The sequence below is a fragment of the Anser brachyrhynchus genome (genome assembly GCF_964034855.1).
Source record: "Anser brachyrhynchus genome assembly, chromosome: 12".
NCBI classification, from domain to species: domain Eukaryota; kingdom Metazoa; phylum Chordata; class Aves; order Anseriformes; family Anatidae; genus Anser; species Anser brachyrhynchus.
The window spans coordinates 17,119,965-17,138,971 of NC_137707.1; positions in this window are offsets into that span (position 1 = coordinate 17,119,965).

Below are 19,007 nucleotides of genomic sequence, written 5' to 3' on the forward strand. Positions count from 1 at the left end.
CTTGATGGAAAAAATGAAAAACTTCCTTTCTCCAGTCTAGCTAAAATAAGGCAGCTGCTTCCAAGATTACGTTCATTCTCTGGCAATGTATTCAGCAGAACTAGTGTTCACCAAAAGCACACGTGCTCCCTTACAGCTTCTTTTACTTTTTGTGTGGTTGTGTCCCGTTACAGCAGGTCACTGAAACCTGTTGTGGGAACAGGAGGGACCTGTTGAAGAGCTCTGCTGGACCCTGGTTGGAGCCCTGACCCCAATGGCCTTCTCAGAACACTGGTTAGCAGGGCCAAACGAGAACCTTAACCACATTTTTTGCTTAAGAAAGGGCTAGACTGATAAATTCAGTGTTGTGTAGACAGGTGAAAAATTACTTTGGAGACCTCCAGAGCATCACATGCTCTCTGTGCACTCCAGCTGCTGGCTAGAGCCCTGTTGAGGACTTGAAGTTCAGGACCTCTCTGCATGGCAGCTACTGTAATGTCAGTGGTTGTAATGCTGTTATTGAAGCCTGTAAAAAAAAAAAAAAAAAAAATTGCTTCCTGTGCAGCAGCTTGGATTTTGCATCCATACACTGCTCACGATTACTGTGAAATAATGTGCATTTTATGCAAGCCTAACTTAAATCCAAAACTAGCCTACAGCCACATCAGACGATAGCCATGTTGCACTGTGTAATCTACAGTGTTTTACTGTCCACATTTCCAGATAACATTAAATCTCAAATAAGATTCATTCCAATTACTCCTTTTTGTTATTACTTTCATTTATGAATGCTTGTTGAAGTTTCTGGTGGAATGCTGTGTAACTAGGAATTCCCCCCAAATCTGCAGAAACATGATCAGTTACTCTTTCAATTCTCATATTACACTGAATCAGGAGATTTAAGTGCCTTTAATCAAGATTTTTGTCAAGTCTCTTAAACCCCTTTCTTGTGAAAATGAAGACCAAGTCATTCAATATTCTGTTTTAAGGGACTACACATATGGATAATATATGTAATATCAAATATTTGATACTTTCAGTGAACACAACTCACGACCATAAATTTCATCCAAGTTTAGATGCAAACAGAAACAATTTAAAATTACAAACCAAGCTACAAAATAAAATATATATCTGCTTATGAACAATTCATGAAGAGAGGAAATGTAACAAACAGTTTGAATATCCTACCTAGACTTAATATTGGTAAAATAAAGGAATGCTTAAAAATAAAGGAGAGAATTAAGCAAACAAATACTCCTCCACTCTTTCCTCCGAGAACCAGAACTTACCACATTGGATTTTCCCTTTGGTATCTAAATAGCAGCATAAAATCTGAAGACTAGAAGAATTGACTTGAAGATAACAGATTAAATAAATAACTAAAAGCTGAAAGTGTAGAGCGTGCTAAAGCAGTGATAAGAGAGTACTGAGAGTACGATAACCATCTACAAGTATAGGAAAAGTGTTAACACCAAGGCAGGAGAGGAATTACTTAGTAAGCGAGGGTATAGCTAGAAGTTACAGGAAGATATTAAAAAAGGTAAAGTTTTGGTTGATTATCAGCAAGAAGCTTCTGATAGTGTTATATATCAGTTGTGGGAAAGTGGCTGAAGTGATCTCCCTTGGGATACTGTAAGCTAGAGAGGACAGTCTGCAAAATGATTCAGAAATAATCCTGCACTAGTAGTCAGGTACTGGGCCAGAAACTGATGCAGGTTTTTTGCCATTTTCAATTTTTCAGACTGTTTTCTTTCTAACTGTCATTATTGTTCATTTAAAAATAAATACATAAAAAATAAAATAAATCACATGACTTTGTACCAAGGTAAACACTCGTGTAAGAGCAGATATATCGACCAGTGAGAAATCCTGCAAATGAATACCAATGCCCCGAGTTTCCTACCATGTTACAGCCTTGAAACAAATGACTGATGTCCAGTGCTAATCATTCGCCTTCTGTCAGTTCAATTGCACATTCCTCTTTTAATGTGATCTAACCCCTGCAGCAACCAAGATAGTGTACATCACTGCTGCAGTCAGACTTCCATTCATCACTGGAGAACGAAGGCCCCAACTCCTACTCCTCACCTACCTCTGTACTCCACTCTTGCAGATACTTCAGCCAACCTAAAAGGGTAAGATAGAAATTGATAAAAGCAATTTAAAGTTTTTGGGTTGTGTTGTTGTTGTTTAATTCTTGAGATTTTTCTTCAGGTGTATCTCATGGAAATATGTCATCTTCGGCACTGAGTCTTTGAGAGGTTTCTGTCTTAAATGAACACTGACTGGAGTATTACAGCACAGATTCTCAGCTAGTATAAATATACTTTTAAGTCTGTTGACTTCAGTGGCAGTCTGATGTATGCCAGCTAGGAACCTGTCTCAAAAACCTCTGAAAAGGGTCTTCATTTGACCATCCAAATGGGTGACAATCTGTAAACATGCAAATATGGATTGTGTAGAAACATGCCTACAGGAATGAAGGCAAGGAAGCAAACAAAAGCAAACCCAAACTACTAAATGAGCGCACAGTCATTCCATACCAAATCCTTCATGTATACAGTCACTACTGCATCCTTATTTAGCAGAGTATTCTGAAAATAGTTGACAAAATCCATTGACCTTAAAATCTAGTCCTGAGTCCTGCTTTCAAGTAAATTCAGCTGAGCACTGCAGGAGAATGGATCTGAAATCTGAAATTATTTTCCATATGTTTTTCTAGCAACATCAGAAAAGCATAGGTAGGAAGTAGTTGCTGAACTTTTAGATGTACCTTCGTGCACTCAACACCTCTATCATGTGCTATTTATTTTCTGTTCTTTTTTTGGTTTGTTTGTTTTTTAAATTCTGTGATGGCTTCAGTTGTTAGGACCTCCACAGTGGATAGTTTTTGAAAAGCTGTAAGCTATATTTTCTTACAATATTCTGTTCGTAATAATAGCTGGGGTTAAAGAAAAAATACCCTACAACTTTTGAAGTTTCTAGGCTGAAGTTGATTTAAGAGCAAATTATGTTTTTACACTTGTGAGGGTAAATATTTCTACAACTTAATATTCGTGACCACCAAATCATGATGTTCTAGGCTGTAGATTTGTTTTTTCCCTGCTAAAGTGAGCTCTTCCGAATACAGGCTCCAACCAAGGCAGACTTCACTTTTCTCCAGTAATTTTGTGAGATCTTTTCAAGAGCTTAACTGTCTGTTAAGAAATTATTGGATAACTTAATAAAAATGAAATGGCAGATTTGTGTATGTGACAGGCCCTATGAAGGATTATGTCTTAAACTGCAATTTTCAATTTGACAAGCTCTATTAAGCAAAAAATTGAATGTCATGTGTAATGGACATATGATTACATTTTACTATTAAAATTATCTTTGTGAGAGAAAATGAAATTTCTTATAACTGAAACATATACAAAATTAAATACCAACTGGCTTGATTAAAGTAAGTATATGCGATAGCCTTTTCTTACTTTATCAAAAAGGTGAATTTCTGTGCGTACAGATGCTTAAAGCTGGTGAATAATGACATGAGTCATTAATAAATTATAAGATGACTTAAAACACAGTCACACTTCTACTGTGCTAATGCTCATTTTATCAGGTTTTTGATGAAAGCATTTCAATATACTTTTGCTCATAGTTTATAATAAATACAACTTTCCCCCTTCTCCCAGGTCTGAATTTCTCAGTTAAGCTCTTTCCCCACAAAACAGTGTTTATCTGGAGTGGAATCAGAAGGAATTAATAATATCAGTTAATCCAAACAGGAAACAAATTATAATGGATGATCGCATATGCGGTTTAGAAATCAAATACACAAGATGTGTTTGTCTGCTGACAGTTCACAAGCCATCTATAGGGAGAAAGTAATTTTCCCCATATGTGGGGCAACGTTTATTAGAGAATAATTCATTAAAGCATTAAAACTCACATGTGCTAGATGTCTACTGAGTACCTGGTGCCGGAGTCTGAGCTTAGATTCTGTGTAATAGTTGGTATGACACGCAAAGGATGTGCAATAAAGCCATTTGTATGTCTGCCTACACTGTTAACTTGCAGAAGGCATAAATCTAGAGGGAATATATCTTTCTGTAGCATGTCACCATCTGGTAGGACATCAGAGACATTTCCCTATGCAAGGTCTGCACAGCTGGTTTGCTGCTCCAGGGCTGGAGGCAGGGCGTGTGGGGCTGGGGCTGAGGAGGCAGAAACGTGTTAAAATCTTCCTGTGCTTGCAGGTTTGTGCTTCCTTCTCTAACAAATGTCCCAGTGCAGCTGAAACAGAGAGAGAGATGGCATATTTCTACAAACTTGGATGTTCAGGTCCTGATTTGTGTTCCAAAATCTTCTCTTCCCTGTTACCTCTCAGAGCTAATTCCTGAATGGGGTTTCAGTAGCACTGTGGGATGTGCTGGACGGCTGAGAGACATTTAAGTCATTTCTGATGTCTTCTTAACTGCACGTCAAAACTGCACGAGAATTTCCCGTGTTCATGTGTAGATTTCTTCATTTATTTGTGGATTATGGGTCTTAGCATATGAAAGTGCTGTACTTCGAATTAACATGAGATAGTGTGATCGGATAACAAACAATGATTCTTGCAGTTGTTGGGTTTTTTTTTGAGGGGGTATTTTATTTTTTTTTTTCTTTTTAAGGTAATTTTACGATAGTGTCTAGAATAGAGTGGCAAATTGAAGGAATCCTTTTGTGGGACATAAGGGGAGAACTTTACTCTTCGTTAAAAATTTAATAACGAATAGAGAATGAACTGTGGCTTTATTTCACCTATTCATATTGAATATATGTGACCTGAAATAAGGTCACGAGGTTTAAAGGTCCTGCTTGTGTATATTCAAGAGCAGAACTTTCCAGGCAGATGATGCTGGTACTACATAAAACATACAATACTTTTATTATTTGCATGAATCATACCTACGACTCTTTGATACCTCTGGGCTATATATTCCTAGCAGAACTGTGCATTCAAAGGATTCATAAAGTACATTTAAGCAAACAAGCTACCTACTGTTCCTGTTCATCATGTCCCTTATCTTAATAAATAATGAAGGTGCCATGGGCTGACAATGAAATATTTTGAAAATAGTTTTAATGTATAGCTGGCAGAGGACCTGTTGGACATTGATAAATTGCACAAACGGAGAGGATCAGAAATCTGTAAAATATTAATGGTCTGCTTCTGCAGGCAGTAAAGGAGAATATACCTGTGTCTTATGTAAGGCTTTGTGCTGCCTGTGTAAGGCCAAAGGGAATGTTTCCTATCGACCCGTAGGGTTTGTGCATTGCAAGCAGAGCTCATTGTCGTTGATATAGCTTAAAACACTGGTGAAGTGGATGGTCCAAGGGACATGGAGCACAATGCCTGAAGATTCATCCACAGCTCTTGTAGCATGTGGTCATGATACAGAGCAGCCCCTGGGGTGAAGAGGTGTGGAAGTGGCTCTTGGCTTGTAAGGAGAGGGGAGAATTTATAAGGAATCTTCTCTGCCCTGGTGCACAGCATCCCTGTGATGCCCTGGGCTCTCTGATTGCTCTCTGCTAGTGGCCCTTGGATTGCTAAACCTGGAGGGACTGGTGTACAGGGAGATGTGTGGGGCACCCTGTCCCCAGAGAAAGCAGAGTCTCGTCATGGTAATGCCACGAAGAAAGTGAGGAAGGAAGGCTCACAGCCCTTCTTTCTCCTCTCTGAGGCCAGGGGCTCTGTCATTTTCCTTTACCCTAACACTCAGCAAGTTTTTACTGGGTTTAAGAGGGAAGACAGCTTCTCTCACACCCTTGTATCTACTTGGCTCAGTAGCTAACTACAGTGATTTTACCGCCAGGGACACTTTTTATAAAGCTATTAACTAGTGATACTGTAAAAATATTAGACATCCAGTTACATACCACCAAGAAGCTATCTTCTGTGCAGGGGTTTGGCAACCTTACTGCTCTTTTAAAAACACTAGTTTGGAGAGGAACTCTTCCTCAAACTGGCGGATGGTTTGATTTCAGATATTTTATAATACCTCAAATATAACTGTCTGCAGTGAAGTTCTGCTTGAATTCAGCAAATTCAGGATTTTTTGTGATGTCTGTGTTTCTGCAAAAAATTGAATTCCTTAAATAGATTTGAAAATTATTGAGTAGAACATGTTTTGACTGGCGAATGGGTAATGAAGCAATGAATTACAGCAGCAAAATAGCAGCATGATTTCAGCTCACTTGTGAGACAGATTTTACTTTGATTCTGGATAATTCTGAAGCTCAAATCAAAACTACAGCCGTTAGTTTCAGTAAGAAAGGTGAGCACAAGTGTAAATAGGAGAAGCATGAACTGCTGAAGAGTTTATTTGTTGCTGTAGCAGCACACCCAAATCACTGCCTTACCAGGGCTGCATGTGCAAGGGAGAGACAACCGGCGGCATGGCTCTGCCCGGCTGGGTGCCTCCCCTGCCCGAGAGCCACCCGTCACAAAGTGCCTGCTCTGAGCAAGCAGATGGAAAGTGCTACCTGGCTCTCTGCTTTATGTAGTTCACTGAACTCAAGGCTTCAGAAAGGTTTTGCATTTTGGGTTCTGTCACAACACGGTGTTGCATTTAGGAGTAGGCTGCGAGTAACTGAGAGTTGGAATGCAACCATGATTTCTGTTTTTTCAAATGTTTTCTATATCCTGAGTTCTCTTCAAATTGTTTACTGCACTGAAACATCTCATTACATAGTCTAAATTTTAATGAGAAACACAAAGATGTGTAATCCATAACGTGATCTGTAGATACTTTTATACAATATTACTGTCCATTGACTTAAATATGGAATTATTTCACTATGGAGCATAATTACCTGTGCAGGCAAATTCTTATTTAATTTCACTGAAAATTATATAAAGATTTTTCATACATCGTGCACTAACCTTGCAGCTGGATTAACATGATGGACTATCAAGACTTCTTTAGGGACATAATGCACTGTTGGGTCAATAGTCCATGAACAAAGAAGGATTTACACAATAATCTATAATGGCTCTTTAGGAGCTGTTATGGTCTATCAGGATAAAAATCAGGTGGATAATATGTATAAAGTGCATCCTAGCCTGTGTAAGGCAAACATTTCCTTAAATTCAAGCCCCGGAAAGGTGAAATTAGATTGTTTTAGCATTTGGAACATGACTTTAGCTGTGAGAAGATTTTCCTGTACTTGCTTAATTGCATGCTATGCAACGAAAATAGCATACAGAAATGTCATACACTAGAAAATGTATCTAGTGTAGCATGAATTTTATCACACAGCTTCCCCAAATCAGTGTGTGTGAATGTAGATGTTAGAGTGAATGAAATAAACTGAATTATCACAAAATTGTGCTCCAGTTCAAGAAAGGGTAACTGATTTTCCAAGTGCTCAGCTGGATTTCAGCATAGGGGTGAGCCTCGTATAGGCTGCAGGAGTTTCCCAGGTCTTTAACTGAGATTCTGAAATCCATTAAAACAACACAGCACTTCTGAAGAAAATCTTTTCAAGACATCAAAACTGCCTTTTAAAACTTCTTTGCAAAGGTTGCTTTCTGCCCTCGTCTCTGCCTTGGTGGTGGCCAGTGGGGTTAAGGGCAGGGAGCACTGGCCCAGCAACCCCACAGGGCTGGGCGTACCCGGGGGGGCAGCGCCATGGCCCTGCTGTGCCTCAGTGCTGGAAGTGGCCACCTGTGCCTTCACTGCTGCTCTCTGGCCTTGTCTGGGTGCAGGGGTCCCTAGAAAGCAGTTTGTATCCCCTGGGACAGTAGCACTGGCCGGAAAAAAACCACCTTTTTCAACTTTTCTCTATGGAATTTTATTATCTCATGTTATATGTTAGAAGAAAACTCTTTATTGGCAGGTTTGTTCTTTCTTCCCAAGCTCTTAGTGTGGGATGACGCTGCAATATTTGTATTTCAGCTACAGGAAGGGAAAGGGAAGATTTTAATTTAAGGACTTTCCTGTTTTAAGAATAGCATCACCTTCTTGCTTTTGAATATAACTTGATGGCAACCAGGCTAAAATATAACTCCTAATGTCCATGTTAACTTAAAATATTAGCGACCCAGTGCCAGCTTGTAGCTTGCAATGAAGAGATGCACAGTGTATCATCTCCCTGTGGTTCATAAAGCGATAAAAACCCGGCAGGTTTTGCAGCAGAGGGCAGCAGAGCCGCGAGCATCCCCGCTGCGCCAGGGGTGTTGACACGGGACCTGGCAATCGGGTAATTTTTGATATTGTCCTGACACATAAACACCTAGAGTCAGGTTTTCAAAGGTTATTTGCACACTAAAAGAGGAATTAACAAAATGAACTTACATGCCAAAAGTAATTTTGAATATTCTAAAAAGGCTGTAGTCCTATGAAAAGATTGTTTTGAGACAGAAAAAAGCACTTGCTGGCAGCACGTGTGAATAGAAATTAAAATATGTTCAAAACAAACGAGATGAAATGATTTCCAGGAAAGTGCAGACGTCAAAATACAACATTACACAATTACAAGAAACTCCAGCATAACTCCACACAAAAGACTGTACTTCAGGCCACATTACCTCAGCTGCAAAAAGAAGCATAACAAAACACATTTTTACTTTAAATATATGCGTGCAGCGTAATACCTAAAATACTGATGTTAATACAACGAGCAACTGTGGTGCATAATGAATTGTTGGGTTTGTTATTGTGCAATTTACTTTTAAGTCATTACTCTACCTTGTACATAAAAAGTCAGCAAATTATCAGAGTTTATTCCATTGACTTTCTCACACCTTGAGAAATAGCCCATTTGTATTATCACAGTTTGATATATTTCCCATTTACTGAGCTTCTTTGGCAAGCTGGCATTTTAATTTAATTATACTTTTTTGCTAATGGTCTTTATTTTTCAGTGTCTCTGTGGTAAAATGCCTTTAAGGTCTGGGATTTTTTCTTTTTTTTTCTTTTTTCTTTTTTTCCTATTGTCATGCTCTAGTGTAAATTTATAAACTGACAAAATTCAGTGTAAAATTCAAAGAGGTGAAATTAAGGAATCTGTTAAGAAATCCTGCATTTAAACTATTAAGCATTTCTTCACTTTGAGAATGTGATTTCTGAATATATTTAGTATCATACACCCTTAATTAGGACCTGCAATACAAAGACAGCCTGTATAACACAGACATCTAGGAGGATTCATTCAGTTGCTTGTGTTTTAAAATGTTATGGGATGTCAGACCACTGAACACTTCACCTTATTTTTTATTTTGGATAAAAACCTTATTGTTTAATGTATACCCTTCAAGTAAATTAAAACTGCTGTTAAGGATAAAATATGTATAGTTATAGTATAAATGTACCTGTAAGTGCTTGGTAGCAATGTAAAATTCCGTTTCAATACATGAATGCACCAGTTTTCACTCTGTAGCCCTTTTTTCAAACTCCGTTAGCTCCTTACCTCCAGAAAGGTGGTGCATACACATCCTGCTAATCCTTTTAGCATCCTCATGTTTGCACCATCACCTTCCTAATAACCTGCAGGAACTGCTGGATCTCTTTTCCTGGAACATTAACAGAAGTTTGTGGTGTGATTGCTGACTGTTTGCTTTGGCACCTCCTAGGAGCCGGAGAGAAGAGGGGCAGGAATTTTTCAGTGGCGGGGACATTGCACGCTGGGGTGTGAATTAGGAGATCAAAACACAGCTAAACAAATGGGAACCATGCTGTAGGGACTATGGAAGACCAGGAATGAGCATAGCACACCTCACCTCACCGCAACTACAGCTCGACTAAAGCACTAAAAACATTCCAGAGAGGCGAAGGCTGCGCTACGGAGAAAATGTACTGAAAATAGGAGGATTCTTACATAGCACCCTATGTAAATAGAAGTTAGTGACACTAGGCATACCTCTGTCTTCTGTGCACCAGGTAAATCAGTATGGCTGATGAAAATTCCATTTTTGGGTTGGAAAAGTCAAAATAAGGAATCGCACTTTCAGTCCTGGCAGCAGAGCTGTCCCGTCCCTCACACACAAATGGCTGCCTTGTGAGAGGGAGCTGGTGTGCGGGGCCCTTGCCTCACTGCCTGAGTGGCAGCGCAAGTTTAGGGAAAGTTCGCCACCTCCTCTGCAAAATTCCCCTTCAAATGTCCCTGCTTCTCCTTCTGCTGTCCTCAGCACTTGCAGTTTTTACTTACTCTTGCACTTCCACCCTTCTAAATTGTGATGTTTTCTTTCCTTGGGCTTTATTTGTACATGCTGCTGTGGTTTTCAAGGGTAGTTGTTATAACTGCATCTGCAACCACACTGACAGGTACTGAGGCATACGCTGGATAAACGTGGTCCTGTTAAACACACGTGCAGATTCTGGTTTTTGCTCACTGAAGCAAGGATTGGCTTTGTCACTTGGACTTTAGGGCCTACTTACCTATACTCAGTCTTGGCATGGGTTGGTTCCCCTTCATATGCTCAGCTCTGAGTTTCTGCATTTGCTGCAGTTGATCACAGGCAGCCAGACTGTGTATCAAATATGTTGCGTGTCTTAACAACAAACGACAGCAGAATTATTTACACTAACGGCCAAGTGGAGCACTGTATGAGCTGAGCTGTGTACAAGAGTCAGAGCTGTTCTAGCTAGCTGCTGTGACAACTGCTGCTTGTCCTCTGTGCACATCAGCTGTGCAAGACTCGGCATCAAATGTGCACCTTCCTGATTGCAGAAATCAAATAATTGAAATAAACACTTGATGGGCTATTTATTTGCTGGGCAAAGGGTCTTGGAAATGAACTGATCGTACACACCCAGAAGAGCCTGAAAATGAAACCAGGTTTTGGTGTATAAGAAGGAAACACTATTATTCACATGTGAAGAATTAATAAAGAACTTACTGAATTTTTAGATGCTTTTTCTATTGGAAAAATAGAGCAAAATTCAGAAAAAGTTATAGAAATTAGTTTCAGATCTTGAAAACAAATCCATAGCAAGACTTAGAGAATTCAGTGTATTTATGGCCCCTAAGAGTGTGCTACCAGCAGACAATTTAATCACACAAGGGAAAAGGAAACAAATGGATTAAACAACAACAAAAAAATCTTTTAACCAAGTGACAATGCATAAAGAAGTTTGAGTTAAAGAAACTCAGATCAAAACTAGTATACAAACCTAATATTAAGACTGATTAACCACTAGACAATTTAAAGTGGTGTTTTCAAATGAGGGTTCTCCATCATTTGAAATCAAGAGTGGATACCTTTCCAGCTAGATGAAGCCAAGGCTGAGGATCCTCTGCCATGCTTGCCTGTCCTACGCTCTTTCTCAGGCTAGCTCCTTAATCTGTTTGTACTTGTGACCCTCCACAAAGATGTATGAAGTGTTTAATAGAAAACTATTGTTTGTGGCCTTTTTCTATCCTCAGAACAAGGGCAGTAGATAAAACCTCTCATTTTACAACTTCCTCTGTAAATGTTGGCTTGACAATTAGTGTTTTCAAAGACTAAAAGCAACCTTCAAAGACAACTAGAACCAAACAGAAGGGTGATTGTGGAAACAAACATCAGGATTAATGGCAGAGCGTTAACAGAGTGACAAAGTCCACCTCTGGTGTTTATTTAGCATCATTTTCTGTCCTCACTAATACCGATGTAATAAGAGGATGTCAACTTAAATACTCCCAAAGTTACCTTTGAAGAATATATTTACAAATTCCACATTTGCGTAATATTGACCCAAAGCGCTGGGAACCTGTTGGTGCTCCCTGATCTAGGAGGGCCTGAAACGCAAATCCTGCCGTGCAGTTCTGCCCACGGCCAGGCACAGCTGCCCACCTTGGCCAAAGTGCTGGCCAATGTTGATGTGATCTGACAGATGCTGGGCTTCGCTGCCTTCTGCGTGGCTTTGCTTTGGCCTCTCACTGACAGCCAGCTCTGTTTGCAAGCAGTTAGGGGGGGAAAAAAAAGGGGGGGCGGGGGGATTTGTCGCTTTTTTTTTTTTTTTTTTTGCTAAGTTTTCAGCATTCTTCTTTTCATTCAAGCTCAGTGTATGTAGTTGGTTGAAAGTTGGAGTCCTGACCAGACCTCTTCTTTGGATGCTGACCAAGGCAGGTGTGGCTGAGCCTTGAGCTTCGAGCTTTCAGTTTGTGCCTGTGCCTGGGGCTCTGGAGATGACCGCAGCGGTGGTGGTGTACAGGCTTGGTTTGCGGTAGTCTGTGTGGAGTGAACCCTGTAAACACATCCCGTTGTGGTAGCTGTTCAGAAGGACAGGAATAAATCAATCAGCTAAAAGGATCTTACTGTCCATGGAGAGCACCTTACAGTGCTCTTCTCTAATGCCTTAAACTGTGAGGGCAAGAGCTGAGCACAATTGGAAAGGACTATCCAGAACTCGTGGTATATAATATAGATTTTCAACAATTCTTTTCCTCATACAAAACAGAGAAAAGGAAGTTATATACAATAGAAGGAGAACAATGGGAGGGAGGTCTTGACTGCATATTTCAGAGTAAAGTTGGAGGAGAGCAAAACCAGAAGACATTAGCCTTTGCTCACACTGTGCCCTAAAGGCCTGGCAAATGCTTGTAGCTTTACAAACAAAATCAATTTTATTCTTCCATAGAAAATGAAACAGCATTTTTTTTTTTAAATCCCTAAGTACCTTTCCCTTTTATTTCTTGTTCTATAGTGTTCTCCAGCCATTTTTTGATTTGAAATTAATATAGTGCTGGATATTAAATAGTTTGGTATACAAATGTTACTATTGCCAGTCCTTCCCAGTGTGCATGGACAGATGCAACTATTGCCAGATGGAATCCTTTCTGAATAAAATCCTTGTATTCAGTTCAGATTCCCTACAGCATCTCCCACTAACACAGTACAGTTTAGAGAGCTGGTAACCATTAATTAAATTCTGTTTTATTATATATCTTCATATCGTAAATCATCAAAAATGAGGCAACAGAAATAATTAAAAAAAAGTTTTCAGTCAAGTTTACATCTGAAAGTAAACAGCCCCAGTCATGTGTAGTATTGACAGAATTAAAACTTGCGAGCAAAGTTTGTCCAGCTGCAGTTCCAAAGCAGGACTGTTCTGTAATGCAGCAGCATGTGAGTAGGAACCCCTGCCACTTACACTGGATAGTTCAGTTTTGGAAACAGTCTGTTGGCGGGGGAAATTCAGCCAAGTGCCCTAGAGCAGAATGATAGCTTTCTTTCTTAAGTGTTGTGATGGAATTGCTGAACCCCGAGTTTTTGTTTTGTTTTTAAACAATGCAAATGACAGGTTATTTGAATTTGTGTAAAGAAGGACTTTTAAAACTTTTTCTTTTTTTTAAAGCTATTCAAGGTTTGAGCAGCTGTAATTTTGTATGAGCTGAAGGCAAGTACAGAAGGACTGTAGCAGCTGAACAAGGGCTGAGCTGCACTGCTTCAAAGCTGACAAAAAGCTGTTTCAAAATTCTCTGAGAAGAATAGAGTAAAATTGGAGAAGCTTAAGAGAAGAGCCAAAAGCATGAATCAAGATCTGGGAAACCAGTGTTACCTGAGAAAGTAAATCTATTCTGCTTATTGAAGAAGAGGTTAAGTAATGACTTGGTCAGGGTGTATTATTATCTTCCTAGGGAGAAGACCTCATGTTCAGAAGGGCTCCTTTAATAAAAAAGAAGGGTAGCAAGACAAAACAGCTGGAAGCTGAAGCTAGTTGAAATCAGAGCAAAAATTGGACAGACGTTTTTGATATGAATGCTAATTAATCATTGGAATAACGTAGTATGTGGCAATTTTCCATTGTCATTAAATCAAGATAAAGCAGAACACAGTTCTAGAGAGATGCAAAGCTTCATAGTAGAAAAATGCAGAATTCCAGGAATTGAAGTGACTCATCAAAAGAGATTTAAAATTCTAAAAACAATCCATTTTGCAATTTTAAAATTGTAAACCAGAACTTCTGGGACTCTTTTTTTTTTCCCCCAGTCCTTCTTAGGTTTAAACACATCCTCAATATGCCAATGTGTATCGATGACACCTTTGTATGCTATGTTGCAAAAGCAAGTCTTAGGTAAAACCTGGGGAAGGTGGTTTTCAGAAATAAGATTGTCTCCAAAGCCTCTTTTGTGAGGAAAGTGGAAGAAACAGAAAGGAATAGAGAAAGGAAGGAACAGAAAGGACTATTCCTATATGAAATAGTCATTGTCCAGCCCCTCAGCTCCTGCGTTTTCCATCTGCCTGTTCTATTCCTGAACCTCACAGAAGCCAAGGCCAAATCGGTATGAGAACTATGGATTTTGAGGCTGCCGTAGACATTGGTGGATTCTGTGGTTGTCTCAGTCTCTTTGAAAATGTTTATCTGTCCCTCCTCTATCTTTTCCGTGAATAAAAACTGCGTATGTGACCAGGCTGTAAAAGAATGTTAGCTGTGCATCTCGACAGGGCAGGTGGTGCTGCTGAAAGGAGTGGTCCGGCTCTAGCATCCATCCGCTTCCTTTCTCCCAGTGTTACAGCTCTCTGCCTGCCTTCTACCAACTCTGCCAGCTTTGCTGAGCTGACTCAAGTCTGTCTGGGCAGAAAACTATTCTTTTTTCTGTACACTTCAGCAAGTTTATCGGCATAATCTGTTCAGAAGGGCACTAAGGCCAACACAAGACAAGAGGTGAGAGTGCGCAACTGAGAGTGGGAGTGGGGATGTGCAAAGGGGAAGGTGGATGGCAGAGACCGTCCTGCAGTGCTGAGCCACAAATCAGCTCAGAAATCTCCTGTGACTGTGCCCCAGCTGGAGTCACATGGAGTGTGCACACTGCTTAGTGATAGATTATGTTTTCAGTGCTTATGAAATTCAAGCTACCCGTAGACATTTTTGCTACTGCTGCAGCTTTATATAACTGTGGCCATTACTGTTCCTTTTGTCTTTGTTCTCTGGAATGTTTAAGAGAGTTGTGCACATGCTGTTTAACAAGATTTATTTGGCCTGCAAGCTGCAGATGGGCAGAAATCAAAGGAGGTGGAAGTGGACATTGACATGACCTCCAGCATGTTGTTTATGGAGAACATCCTTCTAGTGATGTATGACAAGTCTGAGGTCAATGATTAGTATCTATTAGCTCTGTGAAAAATGGAGAAAGCAATAGTTCCTGATGGCGCATGTTTTTAGATCTGGATAAAATGGAGAAGCCTGATGCGAGGAGAAAAAAATGCTTCAGTGTCTATGTATACAATTACCATACAACACCAGTGCATCTTAACACTCCACATACTTACATACCAAGTTATGTTAGGAAGAACTGTGGTCTAGAGTCCTTCTCTCCCGTCGCCCCCTGAAACAGCTGGATTTGATTATTATTATTCACTTCTTCCTCCTTTTTCCTCTAAATTCTCTTCATTTCTTTTTGTTTTTGTTGAAAAGCTAAATCAAAGAGGAGCTTTACATTCAGTTCTGAGCACAGCAAATGATGCCGTAACATGCTCTTCTGCAAAGCAAGAATTGTGGGGTCGTGTGAGCCACCTCATGCCAGCTCTGTTGCAGTCTCTCCTCCAGCTCAGCCCACATGGTCCAGAAAAGGGCAGGATTTCCAAGAATTTGGGTAACTTCTGATGTAATATTTGCATGAAGAATCTCTGCAGTTGTCTAGAGTAACTGATAAAGTGATTTCTAACTGTCTAACCACTAACATTAAGTAGTACTGCAACAATATTTGCAAGGTTTCCTGTGAGGTTCAGCAGTCTTCTACAGACCTTTTTTTTTCACATCATACAGAATTGAAATAAAATTGATTGGTCATATACATGTAAGAAACTGTGAGCAGCTCCACGTATACCTGAAAAGTGGAGAGCCAGAACTGGCAAAAATAATTTTATTTTACAATTTTATTAGCAAGGAAAAAGTCTTTGTCACATAACAATGGTTGACTCGTCAGGAAAAAAAAAAGTTTCTAAAATTTAGAAGAAATAACACCATGAAGTATTCCTTTGCTTTTATTGTTTATACTAACAACGAGTACTTGCACAGAAAAAATTGTCATGGAGCCCCAAAAGATGTTTGTCTTTAAAATGAGATGGGAAACTCTTTATACCAGCAGTATACTTCAAAGTTGTTTTCTTCAGAAGCAACCCATCTTCCCCACCACACAGTACGTGTTTGAGGTTGGCAGTCCCCGGTGACAGCTACTCTTCGTCTTTGCAGCGCCTAGGCAAAAGATCCTTTAGGAAAACTGGTGATTTAGCCTTTGCATAAAATTGCTGAGGGGCTGCGTGAGCTGCTGGGACGTGAGCCTGCGATGCCTCTGCGTCTCTCCGACAGGCTGTGCTAGAGGACACGGTCTCACAGAGCAGCTCTCGTAAATTCTTTTGAAATTATTTGAATGCACTTTCAGTAACTGGGGAGGGCTAGCTCTATTGTCTGCGAAACTGAGGCTTGCACGGAGCAAACCACGGTTGATTATAGGTTGACTGAGACGTAAAACCATCAAAAGGGCTCCAGAGCCTCTCATTGCCAGTATTTCCTCCTGTTGCTTTGGAGATGTAGCTCAGTGAGCAGCATGCCCGAAGTTCCACATAACTTTGGGTGAATTGTTTTCCTGTAACGGAAGGGATCACTGTTTGTTCCCTGGCAGCTCCACTGCAACAGAGCAGTGAAATTTACTCCGGGGAATACTACGGGTGGGTGTCCCCATGGGAACGTGTACGGGTGTGGAGAGATGATCCTGTCTGTGGTGTGTGCTGTCAGCCAGGTGTGGGCATCTGTGTTGCCAGCTCACAGCAGTCAGATTCTCTGCTATGAACCCCTAAATCTTAACTCAGGCCTCCTGTCTTTAGAAATCCTCTTCTGCAGTTTTTAGCACTTTACACAGCCACACAACTTTTCTTTTCCATTCATAACTCGGAGTCTTATGTCTCTCTCTCTCTCTCTCTTTTTTTTTTTTTTTTTATAAATTCTTCTTTCACAGAAATTAAATGGCAGTGGCTGGCTCCAATCACCACATTCTCTCACTGCTAAATTTCTGCTACAGAGTTCTCCAGTTCTTTTATCTGCACAGCTGTTTTTAATGGGCTGTTCAGAGAAGGAACTGATAATGGGCACTTTGTGCTGTTTGGATTATCACTAGTTCTAAGGTTGGCAGCCAGCACTGGCAATATGCTCTTCTTTAGGCAGCATTTTTTTTAGCTGGACAGCAACCCACTGACACTAGACAAAGCTGCAGCAGCAGGCTGGCTAGCAGCAGCATGCTATCTACTCACTCCGCTTTAGCTAATACCCCGGTGGCTGTGACTATCAACTTGGGAACTGTTTTCCTTTCTTTCTCCCTTTCTTTTTCCCCCCCTTTATCCTTGGACTTGTCTTCAAGCGAAGCATGGGGTGAACCTGCGATTCATCAAGATGTGTAATGTACACAGAGGGGAAGCACAGAGCAGAGAGAAAAGACATTGCCATTTTAATAAGCTTCTTTTTTGTGATAAGGCAGGCAAACAGATGTGCAAAGTTGGGGTGTCTAAATATGCTTTTGAAAATGTCCCTGCTTTTCCCAAAATTACTTCTAAGCCTTGTCACTTGTAGTAAAATAATTGTGAAAATGGAAAGGGGCGGATATTGTGTGACCAGAGTGTGAGGGAAGCATAAGGAGGATGTGTATTCCACTGCCATTTCAGGCAGCCTCTCCACACAGTTACAGGTGGCAAAGAGCTGTAGATGGTCTGTCCATTTCTTATATCCTCTTGTGACCTCTAGGTAGATTTCTGCTCTGCGTGTGGATGTCTCTATGAGGAGAAAAGCGAGAATCTATGAAAGAAAGAACATAAGCACAGCATTCCTAAGTAACAATAATCTTCTCCTGGTTGTTAATATTGGCCACCAACTTAAGGCAAATACATGTGATGAAGAGTTCAGGCTTATTACTTCAGCCCCACATGGATGCTATCATCATTTTGAAAATCACAATGCTCTTCAGATCAGGTCAGATGCAGAGTCTCTACTCAGTCTGCTTTATGGCAATATAAAGCATTTTATTCATCTCACTGAGTAGCTTAAAATACGAAATCCATTAATTTAGTTAAATTGAAAAAAAAAAAAGATACTAGGTTTGGAGCAGTTTCACAGGGTCAGCCACTAGACAGTGTGTCTTCAGTTGCCAGGGATTTCTAAGAGCTGTTTCTTCTCTGTAGTGTGTACTCTAGTTCAAGTACCAAGGAATTTTATCCACACAAACAGGGCTAGTTTCATGTCGGTTTCTGTAAGTTCACTGTATGATGTCTGAGATGGCAACATTTTTCTGATTTCCACGTGTGTGTGTGTGTATATGTATCTCAATTTCTCTTTTGCTTGGTAATTATATTCTGATTTTATTATTTTGGAAAAGGTCAATGTGGTCAGTTTGTCAAAGCTGCAGCTGTAAGAAATATTCTGTGGCAATACTTCTTGGTACTCAATAAAAACCAAAAAATTAAAACTTACTTTTAAGCTAAGAAAGGGTGGGTTTAGATTACGTATTAGGAAGAAATTATTTCCTCAGAGGATGGTGAGGCACTGGCACAGGCTGCCCAGAGATGCTGTGGATGGGGGTCCCTGGAGGTGTTCAAGGCCTGGCTGGATGGGGCTGGGGGCAGTCTAGGCTGGTGGGAGGTGTCCCTGCTCATGGCAGGGGTTTGGAACTGGTTGATGCTCAAGGTCCCATCCAACCAAAGCCATTCTGTGTTTCTATGAAAAACAGAATTGCAAAAGCTTCTCTTTAGTTCGATTACCTTTCGAAAAACAGAAAAAGGAGGTTCAAAAAACTGCTCAAATTCATTTCTGAAAGACAGAAACACCTTCAGGTAGCTAACATTACCGCTGGAGAAGTGATTGTTCACTTTTTCTGAATTACCAACTTTTTTTTTTAGTAATTAAAAAAGCAATATTTTTTAATTTAGTAATTAAGCAATTTTTTGGTAATTCAGGAAGAGAACAATCACTAGCAAAAAATTGTCATTACATTATTTTAGTGATTCTTGAGGAGTTACCTTTCTCATAGTGGAGAAATAGACAAGTGCAAAGTGAAAGTACCTAAAGGAGATTAAAAAAATGAAA